General features: G+C 40.2%; 1 protein-coding gene across 2 annotated transcripts in view; it reads left to right on the top strand.

Moving 5' to 3' along the window:
• The first annotated feature begins 5455 nt into the window (after positions 1–5455).
• Positions 5456–18292, top strand: part of LOC309607818 (uncharacterized protein) — a 123527-nt gene continuing 110690 nt past the window's right edge. The window contains exons 1-3 of one of the 2 annotated variants that reach the window (XR_014232556.1): positions 5456–5519; positions 5796–5897; positions 16087–16256. The gene's annotated coding sequence lies outside the window, so the exon portion shown is untranslated. Of the gene's footprint in view, positions 5520–5795; positions 5898–16086; positions 16257–18292 lie in introns of those variants that run through there. The other variant, XM_082346814.1, reaches the window with a different exon arrangement.

Raw genomic sequence — 18292 nt, 5'->3', positions numbered from 1 at the left:
GATACTTGAATAGACGATAGCTGAAATTTTCCCCAAATTTACCAAAGACATCAAGCTAAAGATTTTTAAATCTTTACAGTTTCAAACAAGATAAAGAAAACCACAAATAGGCATATCATAGTGAAACTACTTAAAGACAAAGACAAAAAATCTTGAAATTAGCCAAAGAAAAGAAACATATTACCTCCAAAAGAACAACAGAAGGGCTTCCCTGGTGGCGCAGTGGTTGAAAATCTGCCTGCCAGTGCAGGGGACACGGGTTCGAGCCCTGGTCTGGGAAGATCCCACGTGCCGCGGAGCAACTAGGCCCGTGAGCCACAACTACTGAGCCTGCGCATCTGGAGCCTGTGCTCTGCAACAAGAGAGGCCGCAATAGTGAGAGGTCCGCACACCGCGATGAAGAGTGGCCCCCACTTGCCGCAACTAGAGAAAGCCCTCGCACAGAAACGAAGACCCAACACACCCAAAAATAAACAAATATTTAAAAAGAAAAAAAGAACAACAGAAATGATGGAAGCTGACTTTTAAACAAAAATGATGGAAGCCAAGGAACAATGAAATGACATCTTCAGTGTGCTGAAAGCAAAGAATTGTCAACTTAGAACTCAAGGCTTATTGAAAATATCCTTCAAACTGTACATGAAATAAAGACATTTTCAAACAAACAAAACATGAGAGAATTCATGTTCAACAGAAATGCATTAAAAGAAATACTGCAGAAAATTCTTTGGGGCAGAAGAAAATGAGATCAAATGAAAGCATGGAAATGTAGAAAAGAATGAAGACAATAGAAAGTATAAATATGTGGGTAAAACCAAATAAATATTAACTGCACCAAATAATATTAATTTATTTGGCTATGTAAAATATGTGTAGAACTAAAATAGGTACAGCAATGACACAATAATGTGGAGAGTAATGGCCAAGATATGGAAACAACCTAAGTGTCTAACACTTATATGATTGCATATATATACATACATATATATATACAGTTGATCCTTGAACAACATGGAGGTTGAGGCACAGACCCTGCTCCCACACACAGTTGAAAGTCCACATATAAATTTACAGTAAACCCTCTGTACTGAAGGTTCCACATCTGCAGATTCAACCAACCATGGATGGTGTAGTACTGTAGTCCATATTTATTGAAAAAATCCACATATAAGTGGACCCATGCAGTTCCAACTCATGTTGTTCAAGCCTCAACAATATAGAATGCATATTTTTTTTTCAACTACACATGGAACATTTACTAAAATTGACCTTTTGTTGGGCCATAAAGCACATCAAAACAAATATCAAAGAATTGGAGTAATATAGAGTGTATTAGTTTTCTCTTGTTGCTGTAACAAATTGCCACAAACTTAGTGGCTTAAAACAACACAAACTTATGACCTTACGGTTCTGTCAGAAGTCAAAAAGGAGAAAACAAAATTAAGAAAACAATTCCATTTATAATAACATCAACAAGAATTAAATGCTTAGGAGTAAATTTAGCCAAGGAGTAGAAAACTTGTACACTGAACACTACAAAATATTTTTGTAAGAAATTAAAGATCTAAATAAAGGGAAAGACATCTGTGTTCATGGATAAAAATATTTAATATTGTTAATATTGCAATACTCTCCAAATTGATTTACAGCCTCAATGCAATCCTTATCAAAATTCTGTTTCTTTTGCAGAAATGGATAAGCTGATCTTAAAATCCATATGGAAATGCAAGGGACCCCAAATAGCCAAAACAAGCTTGAAAAAGAAGAACAAAGTTTGAGGCCTCACACTTCCCAATTTCAAGCCTATTACAAAGCTACACTAATCAAAACAGTGTGGTACTGGCATGAGGATAGACATATGGACCAATGAAATGGAATTGAAAGTCCAAAAATAAACCCATACATCTATAATCAACTGATTTGCAACAGGGGTGTCAAGACCATTCAGTGGGGAAAAAATAGTCTTTCAGCTATTGGTGTTGGGACAACTGAATATCCATATGCAAAAGAATGAATGTGTACCCATACCTCATACAACATACAGAAATCAACTCAAAATGGATCAAATATCAAAATGTAAAAGCTAAAGTATAACACTCTTAGAAGGAAACATTGGTGTAAGTCTTTATGACCACATATTAGGCAAGTTCCTTAAATACAACACCAAAAGGATGAACAATAATAGAAAAAATAGACATATTGGACTTCATCAAAAACAAAAATTTTTATGCATCAAAGGACATTATCAGAAAAGTGAAAAGACAAACTGCAGAATGGAAGAAAATATTTGAAATCAAATGTCTGGTAAGAATCTAGCATTCAGAATATTATAAAGGACTCTTACAACTAAACAATAAAAAGAAAAATAACCTAATTAAAAATGGGCAAAGTATTTGCATAGAGATTTCTCCAAAGGAGATATACAAATGGCCAATAATGTACATGAAAAGATATTCAACATCAATACTCACTGAAATAATGCAATATTGGCTCAAGGTTAGATAGTAGATCAATGGAACACACTAGAAAGCCCAGAAACAAACCTGGAAACATACAGGCACTTGATTCACAACAAAAGACTCTGCAAAGTAGTAGGGAAAAATGGTGTTTTTTTATATTATTATGCTGAATCAATTATGCATCCAATGGGGAAACAAACACAAATTCTGATCCCTACTTTACACTCTACACTGAAATTGATCCCACAGGGTATACACATGAACTTGAAAGGTAAAACAATAAAGCTTCTTCTACAAGATAACATAAGAGAATATCTTCATAACCTTAGGGTAGGCAAAGATTTCTTAAATAAGACCAAAAACACAGAACAAAGCACCAACCAAAAAGAAAAACATTGATAAATTGGACCACAGCGTCAAAAAGAAAGCCAAAGAGTGAAAGAAAGCATTTACAATGCCATTACCTAAAAAAGACCTTGTATACAGAATACATAAAGAACTCTTACAAGTCAATTTTAAAAAAAGACTGACACCTCAATAGAAAAATGGGCAAAAGTCTTGACCAGGTACTTCAAAAAGAGAATATCCAAATGACCAAGAAACAGAAAAAATGGATACTCTCCGTTCCATTAATCACCAGAGAAATGCAAATCTGTAATCAAAACCACAATGAGGTTTAACTACACACCTGCAAGAATGACTGAACGCTGTGTACCTAATAGAAAAGCATAGATATGGAAAAGAATGTTCCTAGCCACCTAGAACTACTAACCAAAAACTGGAAACAGAGGCCATCCGAAATAGAATGGCTAAATAAATTGTGATGTATTAATACATGGAATAACACATAGCAAAGAAAAAAGAATAAATTAGTGTTACATAAACAACACAGATGAAACGCTGATATGCAGTATGACACAAAAGAGGCCAAACGCAAAAGAAGTGATACTGAATGATTTCAGTTGCATAAATTTCAAAACTGGCAAAGCTTATCGAAGGTATTAGAAGTCAAGATAGTGCTCTCCTTTGCTGAGGGTTGGGGAGACAGTTACAGAGAAAGGGACTCCTGAGATACTTCTAATACTGTATGTTTTAATCTGAGCAGTAGTTACATGTGTGTGCTCACTTTTTGAAAAATCATCAAGCTGTATACTCATGAGTGCTTCGCTGTATATGAATATACATTTCAATAAATATGGGTTTTTAAAATTGAACACACAAGAAAATACCTGCAATCATCCTAATGCTTTTAGGAATTATATGAATCCAATGTTAGAGCCATTTGCTGTCCTTTGAGTCCAAAAAAGAAATGAATGTGAGTCCACAAGTAAATATACTTTTGGAAAAAATAAATACACTCAGTGCACTCAAAACCATGTTGTTCAATTCCAGTGAGATTCTGTTGCCTGCTATAGCTCTGAGCCAAAGGTCTGGTCTCCTGTAGTTAACAAGAGGTGTTCAAGAAGCACTTAAGATTTACCACCAAGCTGAGATTGCTTCTTGATATATAATGGAAATAGGACTGAAAAGGAAATTGCTTTCTCCAAATGTGATGCAGTAACATCCATGACTATGTATCATCTGAAATCCCTTGGCTGAACATCAGGGACCTCCAGACACCATGGGACCCACTGGCTTATTTGATCTCAAAGTTGCCTCCCAGCTGACCATCTGTGACTTTCTGATTGAAGGCTGCACCCCAAGGAAAGCTACAAATAGTACCAAACTTGGAAATGGTTTCAGAAAGGAAGATTGAGTGAAGTCCATTGGTTACAGGATTTGTGAAAATGCTTAGGCCTCTATCTCTTACCCCACGATATAATGCCACCCCTTCCACATATCACAGGCCTAACCTTGAGAGGATAGAGCACCCTTCCAAGGGCCTTCCCTATCCTGCCCCACATCTGAGCTACCAGCAAAGCCGTCAGCTCTACTTTCAAAGTTCATCTGGAATCCAACCACTTCTCACCATCTTCCAGGTCACCGTCATCCCTCACCTGCTGGCCTCTTAACAGGTCTCTCCACTTTCACCTTTGTCCTCCTTCAATTTGTTGTCAACAGAGCAGCCAGAGTGATTCTGTTAAAGCCCAACTCGGACTGGAGCGCTCTGCTCAAAACTCCCCCATCTCATGCAAAGCAAAAGCCAATAGACTTGCCATGGCCCACCAGGCCCCCCATGACCTGACAGCCCATCACCTCCCCGACATCATCTCCTACTGGGCTCGCCTGGCTCACTCTGACCCAGACCTCAGAGCTCTCATTGCTGAGTTGGCACCTGCTGTTCCCTGTGTCCGGGACACTCTGCACCAGACATCTGGCTCACCGCCTCACCCACTTCCTTTATTAATGAATCTACCTCTTACACAAATTCGCACTCTCCTCAATACTGCCAAGCCCTGTTCCCTGCTTTTGTTTTTGCTTAATATTCACCACCATCTAATATTCTATGTATTTATCTTCTTCCCTCATTTAGAGCTTGTTGCTCTCCTCTTTAACCAGGAGATTTTTCAATAAGGAAAGCAGATTCCAGGACTTCAAGAGAAATTTAGACATGAACTTGAAAAGATGCTAACTCCCCTTTCAGCTTTAGACCGTTGGTAGTGGTCCACTTGGGTAACAAGACTCCTTTCTTTCACTCTTATTGGGCTGATAAAGCCAAAAAGATAGTCCAGCTGCTGACAGGAAGCTGCTGTTTATCCTTTAAGTCATGACATTCTGTCCAATTCCTCCCTTCCAATTCTGGAGGGCTCACTGATTTACTGCGGGGGGGATGGGGGAGCGGGGGGTGGAAACCTTTGCTCTGTCGCTCCCTTGGGGTGGGAGAGTACAGCTGTTCACTCAGCAAATACTTATTAATTACTACTTATGCGCCAGACAGTGAGCTGTGTGCCAAGAACACACAAGGATCCCACATCGCCTTTGCCTGAGTGATACTCAGAGTCCAGAGAGCGGAGGGGGAGCGGGGCGTGTATCTGAGTGCTCCGATTAAACGTGCAGATGCATGAGACACAACTTCTGCTCGGTCCTGACAGATGTCAGGTTGTTGCCAGTAATTTGTAGGTAATAAGCTATTCAAATTTGCAATCATCCAGTCTTAATTTATAGTTGAGAGTGATTTAAAGGTTGTGCCTATGATGTCACTTTCACTCTCTGATATATACCTTAACTGAGAGAAAAATGAAGTACAAGAAATTAAACATAAGCTGGGGAGTGCCCATGGAGTGAGTGTGTCATGCCCGAGGTCGTGAGGTCATGAGGGTGCAGGCTGGAAACAGGGTGAGAACCTCTGCTATAAAATATTCTTTCCCTCAATGTATACCTTGTTCAAATTCACAGGCAGCAATGATAAGGTAGCTGTCACTGCTGGTCACTGGTACTTGCTGGCACCATGAGAGGCACTTGGATTAAGAACTCATTTAATCCTCATGCAATAAGAGGGTAAGTATTAATTTTTTTCTTTCCATGTTATTGAGGTATAATTAAAATGCAGCACTGTGTAAATTTACAGTGTACAGCATATATTGACTTGACTGACTTATACTGTGAAAATGATTACCACAATAAGTTTAGTTAACATGCAACATCTCATACAAATACCAAAAAAAGAAAGGTTTTTTCCTTGTGATGAGAACTTTCAGGATCTACTCTCTTAGCATTTTAAAAATATACCGTACAGCAATGTTAACTGTAGTCATCATGTCGAACATGATATCCTCAGTTGTATGTATTCCAGTTATCTTATAACTGGAATTTTGTACTGTTTGACCACTTACATCCAATTCTTCCACCCTCCCCCATTTCTTTTTTATGCCTGAATAGTACTCCAAGGTGTAAGTATTATTATTTTTTTAATATCTTTATTGGAGTATAATTGCTTTACAATGGTGTGTTAGTTTCTGCTTTATAACAAAGTGAATCAGCTATACACATACATATATCCCCATATCTCCTCCCTCTTGCATCTCCCTCCCACCCTCCTTATCCCACCCCTCTAGGTGGTCACAGGGCACCGAGCTGATCTCCCTGTGCTATGCGGCTGCTTCCCACTAGTTATCTATTTCACATTTGGTAGTGTATATATGTCAATGCCACTCTTGCACTTCTTCCCAGCTTACCCTTCCCCCTCCCCATGTCTTCAAGTCCATTCTCTACGTCTGCATATTTATTCCTCTACTGCCCCATGGTTCTTCAGAACCATTTTTTTTTTTAGATTCCATATATATGCATTAGCATATGGTATTTGTTTTTCACTTTCTGACTTACTTCACTCTGTATGACAGACTCTAGGTCCATCCACCTCACTACACATAACTCAGGTTCGTTTCTTTTTATGGCTGAGTAATATTCCATTGTATATATGTGCCACATCTTCTTTATCCATTCCTCTGTCGATGGACACAGGTTGCTTCCATGTCCTGGCTATGGTAAATAGAGCTGCAATGAACAATGTGGTACATGACTCTTTGAATTATGGTTTTCTCAGGGTACATGCCCAGTAGTGGGATTGCTGGGTGGTATGATTGATAGTTCTATTTTTAGTTTTTTAAGGAACCTCCATACTGTTCTCCATAGTGGCTGTATCAATTTACATTCTCACCAACAGTGCAAGAGGGTTCCCTTTTCTCCACACCCTCTCCAGCATTTATTGTTCGTAATTTTTTGATAATGGCAATTCTGACTGGTGTGAGGTGATACCTCTTAGTTTTGATTTGCATTTCTCTAATGATTAGTGCTGTTGAGCATCCTTTCATGTGTTTGTTAGCAATCTGTTTATCTCCTTTGGAGAAATGTCTATTTAGGTCTTCTGCCCATTTTTGGATTGGGTTGTTTGTTTTTCTGATATTGAGCTGCATGAGCTGCTTGTATATTTTGGAGATTAATCCTTTGTCAGTTGCTTCGTTTGCAAATATTTTCTCCCATTCTGAGGGTTGTCTTTTTGTCTTGTTTATGGTTTCCTTTGCTGTGCAAAAGCTTTTAAGTTTCATTAGATCCCATTTGTTTATTTTGTTTTTATTTCCATTTCTCTAGGAGGTGGGTCAAAAAGGATCTTGCTGTGATTTATGTCAGAGTGTTCTGCCTATGTTTTCCTGTAAGAATTTTATAGTGTCTGGCCTTACATTTAGGACTTTAATCAATTTTGAGTTTATTTTTGTGTATGGTGTTAGGAAGTGTCCTGATTTCATTCTTTTACACTGTAGCTGTCCAGTTTTTCCAGTACCACTTATTGAAGAGGCTGTCTTTTCTCCATTGTATATTCTTGCCTCCTTTATCAAAGATAAGGTGACCGTGTGTGTGTGGGTTTATCTCTGGGCTTTCTATCCTGTTCCATTGATCTATATTTCTGTTTTTGTGCCAGTACCATATTGTCTTGATTACTGTAGCTTTGTAGTATAGTCTGAACTCAGGGAGTCTGATTCCTCCAGCTCTGTTTTTCTTTCTCAAGATTGCTTTGACTGTTCGGGGTCTTTTGTGTTTCCATACAAATTGCAAAATTTTTTGTTTTAGTTCTGTGAAAAATGCCATTGGTAGTTTGAGAGGGATTGCATTGAATCTGTAGATTGCTTTGGGTAGTATAGTCCTTTTCACAATGTTGATTCTTCCAATCCAAGAACATGGTATATCTCTCCATCTGTTTGTATCATCTTTAATTTCTTTCATCAGTGTCTTATAGTTTTCTGCATACAGGTCTTTTGTCTCCTTAGGTAGGTTTATTCCTAGTTATTTTATTCTTTTTGTTGCAATAGTACATGGGAGTGATTCCCTAATTTCTCTTTCAGATTTTTCATCATTAGTGTATAGGAATGCAAGAGATTTCTGTGCATTAATTTTGTATCCTGCTACTTTACCAAATTCATTGATTAGCTCTAGTAGTTTTCTGGTAGCATCTTTAGGATTCTCTATGTATAGTATCATGTCATCTGCAAACAGTGACAGTTTTACTTCTTCTTTCCAATTTTGATTCCTTTTATTTCTTTTTCTTCTCTGACTTCTGTGGCTACAACTTCCAAAACTATGTTGAATAATAGTGGTGAGAGTGGGCACCCTTGTCTTGTTCCTGATCTTAGTGGAAATGGTTTCACTTGTTCACCATTGAGAATGATGTTGGCTGTGGCTTTGTCATATATGGCCTTTATTATGTTGAGGTACGTTCCCTCTATGCCTACTTTCTGGAGGGTTTTTATCATAACTGCGTGTTGAATTTTGTCAAAAGCTTTTTCTGCATCTATTGAGATGATCATATGGTGTTTATCCTTCAATTTCTTAGTATGGTGTACCACATTGATTTGCGTATATTGAAGAGTCCTTGCATTCCTGGGGTAAACCCCACTTGATCATGGTGTATGATCCTTTTAATGTGCTGTTGGATTCTGTTTGCTAGTATTTTGTTGCGGATTTTTGCATCTATGTTCTTCAGTGATACTGGCCTGTAGTTTTCTTTTTTTGTGACATCTTTGTCTGGTTTTGGTATCAGGGTAATGGCCTCGTGGAATGAGTTTAGGAGTGTTCCTCCCTCTGCTATATTTTGGAAGAGTTTGAGAAGGATAGGTGTTAGCTCTTCTCTAAATGTTTGATAGAATTTGCCTGTGAATCCATCTGTTCCTGGGCTTTTGTTTGTTGGAAGATTTTAAATTATAGTTTCAATTTCAGTGCTTGTAATTGGTCTGTTTATACTTTCTATTTCTTCCTGGTTCAGTCTCAGAAGGTTGTGCTTTTCTAAGAATTTGTCCATTTCTCCCAGGTTGTCCATTTTATTGGCATAGAGTTGCTTGTAGTAATTTCTCATGATTCTTTGTATTTCTGCAGTGTCAGTTATTACTTCTCCTTTTTCATTTCTAATTCTGTTGATTTGAGTCTTCTCCCTTTTCTTCATGATGAGTCTGGCTAGTGGTTTATCAATTTTGTTTATCTTCTCAAAGAACCAGTTTTCAGTTTTATTGATCTTTGCTATCATTTCCTTCATTTCTTTTTCATTTGTTTCTATTGTCACTTCTTTCTGATCTGATCTTTCTGATTTCTTTCCGTCTGCTAACTTTGAGGTTTTTTTGTTCTTCTTTCTCTAATTGCTTTAGGTGTAAGGTTAGGTTGTTATTTGAGATTTTTCTTGTTTCTTGAGGTAGGATTGTATTGCTATAAACTTCCCCCTTAGAACTGCTTTTGCTGCATCCCATATGCTTTGGGCCATCGTGTTTTCATTGTCATTTGTTTCTAGGTATTCTTTTGATTTCCTCTTTGATTTCTTCAGCAGTCTCTTGGTTATTTAGTATCATATTGTTTAGCCTCCATGTGTTTGTATATTTTACAGTTTTTTTCCTGTAATTGATATCTTGTCTCATAACATTGTGGTTGGAAAAGATACCTGATACGATTTAAATTTTCTTAAACTTACCAAGACTTGATTTGTGACCCAAGATATGATTTCTCCTGGAGAATGTTCCATGAGCACTTGAGAAGAAGGTGTATTCTGTTGTTTTTGGATGGAATATCTTATAAATGTCAGTTAAGTCCATCTTGTTTACTTTGTCATTTAAAGCTTGTGTTTCCTTATTTATTTTCATTTTGGTTGATATGTCCATTGGTCAAAGTGGGGTGTGAAAGTCCCCTACTATGATTGTGTTACTGTCGATTTCCCTTTTTATGGCTGTTAGCATTTGCCTTATGTATTGAGGTGCTCCTATGATGGATGCATAAATATTTACAATGGTTATATATTCTTCTTGGATTGATCCCTTGATCATTATGTAGTATCCTTCTTTGTCTCTTGTAATAGTCTTTATTTTAAAGTCTATTTTGTCTGATATGAGAATTGCTACTCCAGCTTTCTTTTGATTTCCATTTGCATGGAATATCTTTTTCCATCCCCTCACTTTCAGTCTGTATGTGTCCCTAGGTCTGAAGTGGGTCTCTTGTAGACAGCATATATACGGGTCTTGTTTTTGTATGCATTCAGCTAGTTTGTGTCTTTTGGTTGGAAGATTTAATCCATTTACATTTAAGGTAATTATTGATATGTATGTTCCTATGACCATTTTCTTAATTGTTTTGGGTTTGTTATTGTAGGTCTTTTCCTTCTCTTGTGTTTCCCACCTAGAGAAGTTCCTTTAGCATTTGTTGTAAAGCTGGTTTGGTGGTGCTGAAGTCTCTTAGCTTTTGCTTGTCTGTAAAGGTTTTAATTTCTCCGTCAAATCTGAATGAGATCCTTCCTGGGTAGAGTAATCTTGGTTGTAGGTTTTTCCCTTTCATCACTTTAAATATGTCCTTCCACTCCCTTCTGGCTTGCAGAGTTTCTGCTGAAAGATCAGCTGTTAACCTTATGGGGATTCCCTTGTATGTTATTTGTTGTTTTTCCCTTGCTGCTTTTAATATTTTTCCTTTGCATTTAATTTTTGATAGTTTGATTAATATGTGTCTTGGTGTGTTTCTCCTTGGATTTATCCTGTATGGGACTCTCTGCACTACCTGGACTTGACTATTTCCTTTCCCATATTAGGGAAGTTTTCAACTATAATCTCTTCAAATATTTTCTCAGTCCCTTTCTTTTTCTCTTCTTCTTCTGGGACCCCTATAATTCGAATGTTGGTGTGTTTAATGTTGTCCCAGAAGTCTGTGAGACTGGCCTCAATTCTTTTCATTCTTTTTTCTTTATTCTGCTCTGCAGTAGTTATTTCCACTATTTTATCTTCCAGGTCACTTATCCGTTCTTCTGCCTCAGTTATTCTGCTATTGATTCGTTCTAGAGAATTTTTAATTTCATTTATTGTGTTTTTCATCATTGTTTGTTTGCTCCTTAGTTTTTCTATGTCCTTGTTAGACGTTTCTTGTATTTTCTCCATTCTATTTCCAAGATTTTGTATCATCTTTGCTATCATTATTCTGAATTTTTTTTCAGGTAGACTTCCTATTTCCTCTTCATTTGTTTGGTCTGGTGGGTTTTTACCTTGCTCCTTCATCTGCTGTGTATTTCTTTGTCTTCTCATTTTGCTTAACTTACTGTGCTTGGGGTCTCATTTTCACAGGCTGCAGTTTCATAGTTCCCGTTGTTGTTGGTGTCTGCCCCCAGTGGCTAAGGTTAGTTCAGTGGGTTGTCTAGGCTTCCTGGTGGAGGGGACTGGTGCCTGTGTTCTGGTGGATGAGGCTGGATCTTGTCTTTCTGGTGGGCAGGACCATGTCCGGTGGTGTGTTTTGGGGTGTCTGTGACCTTATTATGATTTTAGGCAGCCTCTCTGCTAATGGGTGGGGTTGTGTTCCTCTCTTGCTAGTTGTTTGGCATAGGGTGTCCAGCACTGTAGCTTGTTGGTCATTGTGTGGGCCTGGGTGTTAGTGTTGAGATGGAGATCTCGGGGAGAGCTTTCTCCATTTGATATTACATGGAGCCAGGAGGTCTCTGGAGGACCAATGTCCCAAACTCGGCTCTCCCACCTCAGAGGCTCAGGCCTGACACCCGGCCGGAGCACCAAGACCCTGTCAGCCACACAGCTCAGAAGAAAAGGGAGAAAAAAGAAAGAAAGAATAAAATAAAACAATGTTATTAAAATAAAAAATAATTATTAAAATTAAAAGAAATTAAAAAGTAATAAAAAAAGAAAAAAAAAGAGAGAGAAAGAAGAGAGCAATGAAACCAAAAAACAGATCCACCAATGATAACAAGTGCTAAAAACTATACTAAAAAAAAAAAAAAATACAGACAGACATGAACCATAGGACAAATGGTAAAAGCAAAGCTATACAGACAAAATCACACAAAGAAGCATATACATACACACTCACAAAAAGAGGAAAAGGAAAAAAAAATATATATCATTGCTCCCAAAGTCCACCGCCTCAATTTTGGGATGATTTGCTGTCTATTCAGGTATTCCACAGATGCAGGGTTCATCAAGTTGATTGTGGAGATTTAATCTGCTGTTCCTGAGGCTGCTGGGAGAAATTTCCCTTTTTCTTCTTTGTTCGCACAGCTCCAGGGTTTCAGCTTTGGATTTGGACCCGCCTCTGTGTGTAGGTCGCCTGAGGGCATCTGTTCTTCGCTCAGACAGGACAGGGTTAAAGGAGCAGCTGATTTGGAGGCTCGGGCTCACTCAGGCGGGGGGGGAGGGAGGGGTACGGATGCGGGGCGAGCCTGTGGTGGCAGAGGCCAGCGTGACATTGCAACAGCCTGAAGAGCTCCGTGTGTTCTCCCGGGGAAGTTGTCCCTGGATCATGGGACCCTGGCAGTGGCGGGCTGCACAGGCTCTGGGAGGGGAGGTGTGGATAGCGACCTGTGCTTGCACACAGGCCTCTTGGTGGCGGCAGCAGCAGCCTTAGCATTTCAAGTCCGTCTCTGGTGTCTGCGCCGATAGCCGCGGTTCATGCCTGTCTCTGGAGCTCGTTTAGGCAGTGCTCTGAATCCCCTCTCCTTGCGCACTCCAAAACAATGGTCTCTTGCCTCTTTGGCAGTTCCAGATTTTTTCCCGGACTCCCTCCCGGCTAGCTGTGGCACACTAGCCCCTTCAGGCTGTGTTCACGCAGCCAACCCCAGTCCTCTCCCTGGGATCTGACCTCCGAAGCCCGAGCCTCAGCTCCCAGCCCCCGACCCGTCCCAGCGGGTGAGCAGACAAGCCTCTCGGGCTGGTGAGTGCTGGTCAGCACCGATCCTCTGTGCGGGAATCTCTCTGCTTTGCCCTCCACACCCCGTTGCTGCGCTCTCCTCCGCGGCCCCGAAGCTCCCCCCCTCCACCACCAGGAGTCTCCGCCCACGAAGGGGCTTCCTAGTGTGTGGAAACCTTTCCTCCTTCACAGCTCCCTCCCACTGGTGCAGGTCCCGTCCCTATTCTTTTGTCTCTATTTTTTCTTTTTTCTTTGCCCTACCTAGGTACGTGGGGAGTTTCTTGCCTTTTGGGAGGTCTGAGGTCTTCTGCCAGCCTTCAGTAGGTGTTCTGTAGGAGCTGTTCCACATGTAGATGTATTTCTGATGTATTTGTGGGGAGGAAGGTGAGCTCTGCGTCTTACTCTTCTGCCATCTTGTAGGTCTCCCCGTAAGTATTATTTAATCACACTTTTTCAGGTGCAGAAATTGACACTGGGGTTTGTGTTAAATACATTACCTCAGGTTATACAGAGGGCAAGAGAGAATTTGGAATTGAAACCCAGATTTGTCTGATTCCAAAACCTTTGAATAAAATCCTTCTGGCATGCAGCTTGGTAAATCAAGTTGGAAGTTTTTGGAATCAGACTTTCCTTTGAAGAGAGATTTGATGCATTTATGAACAAATGTGGTATAACCAAGAACTAATTAAGTGAAATAAGGTATGTAAAGTGGGTAGCCCAGGACTTAACCCATAGTAAGAGCTAGATGCTAGGCAACTCATCATCACCCTTTTCTATCACATTTGCTCCCTCCCTCCTTCCCTTCCTTCCTTCCCCCTCCCTCCTTCCCTCTCTCCCTTTTTTCCTTCCTTCCTTCCTTCCTTCCTTCCTTCCTTCCTCCCTCCCTCCCTCCCTCCACCCCTCCCTTCGTTCCTTTGTTTTTACCTTAAAACAACTACCATCTATTCTTGCTCATGAGTCTTCTGGCTGCCTGGACAGTTCTGCTGAGTGAGGCTGGACTCAACTAAGCTTGTTCATGTGCAGCTCGTGAGCTGGCTGGGGGCTGGCTGGTCTAGGATGGCCTCAGCCATGCCTCTAGAGATTGGCTGGGTTTCAATTTGGGGTGACAACCATCAAGCTAGCCCAGGCTTGTTCACGTGTTGGCAGCAGTGTTACAAGAGAGTGAATGGAAGCAAGCAAGGTCTCTTGAGGCCTGGGCTCAGAATTGGCCCTCCCTCACTACTATTTCAATACAATTTATAAAGCCAGCCCAGATTCAGGGAATGGGGAAACAGGCTCCTACCTGTTAATGGGTGGGACTGAAAAATCACATTTCCAAGGATGCCTTACTTTTACTCTTACTCTCGGTTCTCCTAGTGGACGGACAGACCTTCACAGACACAAGAACTTCCTGCCTCCAAACAGGTTCCTGTACTCAGGTTCAATCTGACTACCTGTTGTTTAATGTTAATAATTCTTACTGCTCCTCTGATTTAAGTTGGTAATATCTTTTTTTCCCCTGAAAATGGGAGCCCACCCACAATATCTTTTCCTAGTGGAGTTTCCACTGTTACCCTTTTATCTGCTAAGTAGTCATATTACATTACTTTGGGTCCAATAGCTGTGAATAAGTAAGGCATCCAGAGCTACAGGTTCTCCCCACTGAAAGAACTCTGCAGAGTCACACCTCACCCAAACCCATGGCTTTGGACCCACCATGAACCTGGCCAAAATTTACCTTTTGTAACCTTGTTTTCTGCTGCTTCCCCACATGCACCCTCCTTTTGGAGCCAAGCTTCCAAGGCCTTGCTCAAACCACCATGAATTTGTATGTGCTCCTTACTTTTGTACATGCTGTTCCTGCCACCTGGAATGTGTGTTCTACCCCCTCTTCTCCACCTGGTGAACCTCCATGATTCCTTTACAACGCAGATTATGTCTCATTTTCATTCATGCCATCATTCAACAAGTATGTACTGATCTGCCAGGCCCAAGACACAGGGGGACTAAAAACAGACTCGGCCCCTTCTCCTCATGGAATTATTGTCACACTTGTGTGAAACACCCAATTCCTAAGTCCCTGCCTCTACTCTGTTCCCATAGGTGTGTGTGTGTGTGTATGTGTGTATGTGTATGTGTCTGTGCATACGTATGTATACGTATGATTGTGTGTGTTTTTATATGTATGTGTACACACACACATGCACACATACCTTTTACAGCACAGACTACATTGGATTCTGATGGTTCGTTGGTGAAGTCTTCTCTTCCATTAAACTGAGCTCTTTACACTTAGGGATCATACCTCATTAGTCCATTATTATGATTAGATCACCCGGTCTTTCCTTATAGTAGATATCCAAATAAACATTAGCTGAACAGACAAATGACTGAATGTCAGAAGGAAAAGGTGTTTTTGGCTCAATTTCTTAATTTTGCCAATGAAAAGACTAAAACCCAGGCAATTAAACTAGTTATTGTGACTACAATGCCTTTACATAGGGAACAATGTGGTTGCCCAACTTCAGAGTCAAAACGGAGATGGTTTTATATTTTAAACACAGTTTCTGGTTTTAAGGAATTGTGTTTTGCATTTTATAAAAATTTCAAGTGGGCAAAATACAGTGCATCAAAAGTGATTAAGAAATTGGGCTTCTGAGCCAGACAGATTTGGAATAAAATTCTGGCACTGTCTGACCTCAGGCAAGTTACTTTTACCTCTAAGTCTCACTTTCCTTACCTATAAAATGGAGCTAACCATCAGTACCTGCCCCAGACATGTTGGGAAGATTTAAAAAGCACAGGGCTTAATCCATAGAAAATGCATGATGTAATAAGCTATTATTTTTTATCATTATTATTTTGCTATTAATTTAAATGATACCTAGAAAATAGCATTAGCTAAATATTTAAAGGTTCAAGTCTAACCATAATTGTACTCAAGAGGTCTCCACAATGGTTGCTATCTTAAAACAGCTACAACAAATCTCTTGTTATTAAAAAAAAAAAAAAAAATTGCATGTATTTTTGTCAGAAATTTCAGATGCAGTATTACTTTTTCCCACAGGATTTACCTACAGGAATTAAAGCATTAGCAGGGTCCTGAGCGCAAGGAAATGAACGCATTCCAATGTATGACGGCAAGCCCAGGATTGCAAAGAGAGTGATTCAGATGCCATTACTGAACTAGTAGAACCTGCTTTTAATGGCCAGAAGATGTTCATTTCCTGAGGCTTGGTTAGTACAAATACTGAACAGTCCTTTTTTCCATGCATAAAAATGGAAATGTAAAGGTTAGAACGCTATGGTTAAGAAGGGTTTTAAACAATATTTTATGGCATCTGAAAGCAACCCTTTTATCTTTTACATCTTCACTTTTTATTGTCTGGGCTTTTATGAGCTGCGTGCTTGAACTAGACCCAAATCCTGGGTGCCACGCTCAAAATCATATGGTACATCTGTGTCTCTGACTGAGGACGTGGTGGGATTCTGCATATCAAAATCTTCCTCCCATCATACACTTATGTTTGGTGAAAGAAATGGAAAATGTTGCATCCATGCCTTCTCTCAACAAGGGCAGTTCTGTTCACATCCCATGGGGCCATGGGTCAGGGAAAAGCCAGAGTCACCAGGAGGACATCAAGTTTACTGTCTCAAGCCTCCTACATGGGCATTCATTTCCCCCCGGGAATCTTCAGAACTGGTGAAGGTTCACCTTATGTGGACCTTGACCTTGGCTGGTACTCCCTGGGCAGACGGAAATGCCCTATCATTATTTCAGAAATCAAGCAAATGCCTTTTAGTCTTTTCCCAAATATGGGATGGATTTTTTAATAAAAACATGATTTAATTATTTTAAAGTAGGAGAAAGTCAAGGGAGACTTGTGTGTTATAACAAGAACTACAGCGATAAGTGTCCTACTGTTGTTTGTGGAACTAAGTAAACTTTGTCTGGCAGAAGCAGTATTCTCTTCCAAAAGGAATTTGTATTTATAAAAATTTTGTGCCAAAAGTTAACCGAGAGACACCAACTGTGTCTTGAGCCTGCACATTTCAGTGATGTTATCTAGAATTCACCTGAGCCATACCATGAGGGCTGAGTGAAATGCAAGACCCAAGGAATTGGAGAAGGCAAATGGAACCCCTGAGAACAGAGTAGTTGGCATAGAGGGCAAATCAAAAGATGTGGTTGGAAATTATACCGGAAAGGCACACTAGGGTGAAACTATCAAAGGGTTTGAATGTCAAGCTTAAAAAAAAAATGTCTAGGATTAACTCTCTATACACTAAGGAGCTGCTGATGTTTTTGAGTGGATCAGTTTCTGGAGTTCACAGGGGCTAGGCTGCTAGGCTGTTCCTGCCCCTCTTAACCTTACTGGGGCGCTCTGGCCCTCACCTGTGATTAGGGAGCACAAGCCCCTCCCCCAGGTTCAACTACCATTCCTGAATTGGCCAACCGTGTTGCCAGTGGGATATTTCCAGGTTTTCCTGTTCTCAAGCCCATCAGATGCCCTGTTGCTACCCTCTGTTTCTGCTACATAGACACTGATCCCTGGGAGTCTTGTGGTTCTTGATGGTTTATCCTCACTCCTTCCATTTGGGAGTTTGTAGGACTACCTTGGTTTGGGAGAGGCAGTTGAGATGTTTGGTAAATGTTGACCGTTGGTTTATGGCTTTGCTATCCAACTGTCCTTTTTGTATGGAGGAATTTGGAAAGATTAAAGAAGATGCATCCACTACCACTTTCCCAGAACCTAGAGTTGGGTTTTGTTTTGTTTTTGTTTTTGTTTTTTGGTGGAAATGGGTGAACTCCTGGTTCAACCTAGAACAGAGTGGGATAATGAGAAAATGCAGCACGGTGAGACAATACATTTTACAAAATAAATTCAAAAGAACAAGGAGCTCAGATCTAGAGGTGACCCTAAGGAGGGAGCCCTAGAAAAAGAACAGAGGTATCTGTGAGGGCTTTGGACTTTCTCAAAAGGTACACAGGGAGCTCTGTCTGGTTCAGTGCAGTCAGGAGCTCTTGGGTCATAATGACTGTCTCTTTGGTGGTGAGTGGCAGGGTGGTCTCTTCCTGCCATAATATCTCCTTGGGGCATCCCAAAGTCTCCAGGTGAGAGTTCAGGCTCAGCTCTGACGACCACTTCATAGGGAGGAGGCCAAGACGTGAAGACCAAAGATATGTGAATAGACATGAAAAAATGGGAGTTGAGAAGCATCAGCCTTAGTACTTGTGGAATGAATTCCACCAGGTGAACATGGTTTTGTTG

Source organism: Balaenoptera borealis (assembly GCF_965194805.1).
Source record: "Balaenoptera borealis genome assembly, chromosome: 12".
Lineage (NCBI taxonomy): Eukaryota > Metazoa > Chordata > Mammalia > Artiodactyla > Balaenopteridae > Balaenoptera > Balaenoptera borealis.
Note: the sequence above shows the minus strand (reverse complement) of the source record. Positions and strands in the feature narration are given on the sequence as shown.